The sequence below is a fragment of the Suricata suricatta genome, chromosome 15, assembly GCF_006229205.1.
Source record: "Suricata suricatta isolate VVHF042 chromosome 15, meerkat_22Aug2017_6uvM2_HiC, whole genome shotgun sequence".
NCBI classification, from domain to species: domain Eukaryota; kingdom Metazoa; phylum Chordata; class Mammalia; order Carnivora; family Herpestidae; genus Suricata; species Suricata suricatta.
Window position 1 is genome coordinate 36,673,618 of NC_043714.1, and position 3,456 is coordinate 36,677,073.

Below are 3,456 nucleotides of genomic sequence, written 5' to 3' on the forward strand. Positions count from 1 at the left end.
ATTCAAAAATCCTATAAATTACTCGGTCCTTATCAAGATCCATGCACTCTTAATCCCCTTTGTCTGTTTTACCCCTCCCCCCATCTCTTCCTGGCAACCATCAGTTTGTTCTCTGTACTTAAGTTTTTTTTGTTGCTGTTCATCTGCATTTGTTTGCTTTGTTTCTTACATTGATTTCTTGGTTTACTCTTTATTTGTTGACTTCTTACTATAAAATTTAAGAACATACCTGTTTTCTCTCCTTATGCTTGCTGCACGTAGATCCCTTCCATTCCCCGCTGGGCATTTGCCATTGAATATTTTTACCGATATGATTCTGTTAATGCCGTTCACAACTGACCATAGGGTAACCATACGTATTTTTCCTTATCTGTTCACTTTTGCTTTCTCTGGAGTTAATAACAGCCTTTTTTTTTTAATTGTTTGCCTGATTTTTTGGGTATATTTAACCACAAATCTAATCACAGACTCTCATCCCGTTGCCTAAGCTCATGGTTCAGGCACTTCAGATATTCTATCCATTTCTTTTTCTGCTGGAATAACACTGGAGGCGTTTGCCTGCTTCAGTCCCGGCTGGGGTGTCTGCATCTCATGTGGATAGTGGTCCTTCCACCACTATTCTACTGGTTCCTTTCTCCTTCCTCCTCCTGTGCGTACGTCTCTCTGAACCGCAAGTCTTCTTTGTTTTGTATTTTTTTACCCCGTTGTTTGGATACTGCTAATCATTAGTAGCGCTGTGAGAAAGAACACATAGAGCACCATCGTGAGAAAGAAGGTAGAGGCAACACATTTTTGATACCTTCTATGCTTTATTCCATACACTTGACAGAGTTACTTGCTATGCTGGAGGCTCTGTGAGGGCAAGGACTCTTATTCAACTTCGTGGTCCCCCAGGGCCAAGCTCAGCTGCACAACTAAATATGAGAACAAACTGGTGGAATTTCTAATGTGTACACTGGGTACATCAATATCATATGTTTGAAAACAAGTCGTGAAACTAAAATTATCATAGAAGCATTTCCAAAAGCTTGTACACATGGCTTCATGTTGACCAACTGTACAGATGTTTGAGCTGTTTGGCATTCATCTGGATGTTTAACAGTCCTCTAGGCCCATTGTCAGATTTTATTCTGGGGTTGATAATTTCCATTTAGGTGCATCTAATGTATATCAATATATCTACATATATCTATGTCTAAAATTACAAAATAAAAATAAATTATATAAAATAAACAAATAAAGGGTGCCTGGGCTGCTCAGTCAGTTAAGTGTTCGACTTTAGCTCAGGTCATGATCTCATGGTTCATGAGTTCAAATCCCATGTTGGGCTCTGTGCTGACAGCTCAGAGACTGGAGCCTGCTTCAGTTTCTGTCTCTCTCTCTCTCTCTCTCTTTCTCTCTCTCTCTCTCTCTCTCTCTGCCTTCCTCTGCTTATGCTGTGTCTTTCTCCTTCAAAAATAAGTAAACATTGAAAAATAAAAAAATAAAATATGTTATATAAAAGTACACCATATAATGTAATTATATGATAATATAATATATAATATATAGTAATATAAAAATGTATGCATTTTTGTATAAATGAGAGCCAATGCCATTTTTATTAGGTTTTTTTTTTTGCTGTTTTATTGTGGTAAAATATATATGACAAAATTTGCACCTAACAGTATTTTGAAGATCACTCTTTAATGTAGAAGTATGTGAATCTATGACTATCTATCTAATAGGATTAATGATGAACTCAGACTGAAATTCACAGGGCAATAACGGGGAAAACTCTGTGTTTTTAGGAATTTAGATAGTTTTTCCAAAGTAAAGTCAGTATATATCTGTGTTGCATAAAGTGATTGCATAAGGTCAAGGTGAGATACTATTAGATACGAGTTAAAGCAATTGTATGTCATATGCTATAAGCCAAATAGAATTGAAATAATAACCCAAATTTACTGGGCTATTGATATTTCCTGGCACAATTCTAAATGTTTTACATATATCAAGTTTTTTTTAATTAGTTCTCATAAAAATAGTGAATTAAATGGTATTGTGTTTCCCCTTTTTTATATATGTGGCATAGGGAGGTTAGGCAAACAGACCACGTTATGTGATATTAACAGGTCTGGCCAGGAGGTGAACCACGGAAGTCTGATTCTAGAAACTGGACTCCTTGCTGCTGGACACTACTGTCCATACTGGCGCCAATCTCTGCACTTTTGGAGTGAGAACTTGATTTAGATTCAGAAGATTTAGAGTTGAGTTCCTATCTCAGCCATATCACTTACTAACTTTTTAAACTTGGCTTCAATCCACATGACTGCATGCCAAAGAAACAGGGATAAAAAATATTGATTTATGCTGAAAACTCCATGTGGTTATAAAAGATAGTCCATTTTTTTTCCCTTAGGACTTTGAAATTCATCTTAGAATAAAAGATATTGTCATATACCGAAGCACTAGTATGTTTAGGAAAATGGTATTTGTAATAATGATTGACCGTCAAAATCACGAGAGCACCCATGTCCTTTCAAAACTAGCATATATTAACTTTTTGCAGGAGTTGAGAGATCTACGATTCACAGACATCCAATTAACAGTCTAACAGGACAGGAACAGAAACAAAATTAATTACCCGTGATTATCACACAAAAGGAGGTGATTACATTACCTGAGTGACAAAAAGGAAAGTATCCAGTGAAGGCAAAAAAGCATCAGTAGTATAAACTGATAAAAACAAGGTTACCCGTGGTTCAAATAGAAATAGCACACCTTAGTTTCTGTTTTCACAGTAACATTAAAATAATGTGTTTTCCATTTTCTTAAGCATCAGTCCATCTTTTCAAGGAACATAGAGTTATCATTAAACCTTTGTTTTGCTTTCTTCTCACTACATTTTATAAACATCCGCCACAAGAGAAAAGTATAAAAGAAGCAATCTAGTGGCTTTGAAGGTGGTAGACACTGATGGGCAACTGAATCACATCAGAGGCTTAATTAATATCTTCCCAACTCCTGCTCATCCTTTCAGATTCAACTTAAAACCCTTTTCCCCACAAGCTTTGTTTCGCCTCCTTGATCATTATGTGCCTCATAAAATTATGCTCTCAGAGCACCCTGTATTTCCAGAGGAATTAAAATCACATAAATTTGCTGACTTAATGTTTTACCGTAAGGACTGGAAGCTTGCTCTATAACTGTGCACCATGTTGACTTAACGCTCTGGCCAGTGCCTGGCATTCAGAATGCTGGAAAAAATTAGTTCTCTATTTGACACTCTACGCTTTTCTTGTCTCATACTTCTTTTCCCACTAGCTTCCAGACCCTCTTCCAGAAAACAAAAGAGAGAATATAAATCTTGAAAACCTTTCCTCTCTACACACTGCCTCATCACTGACACAGTGCTTTCTTCAAAAACATGTCACCTCCAAGCAAGTTTCGCCTCACTATGTCACATGTACCAAG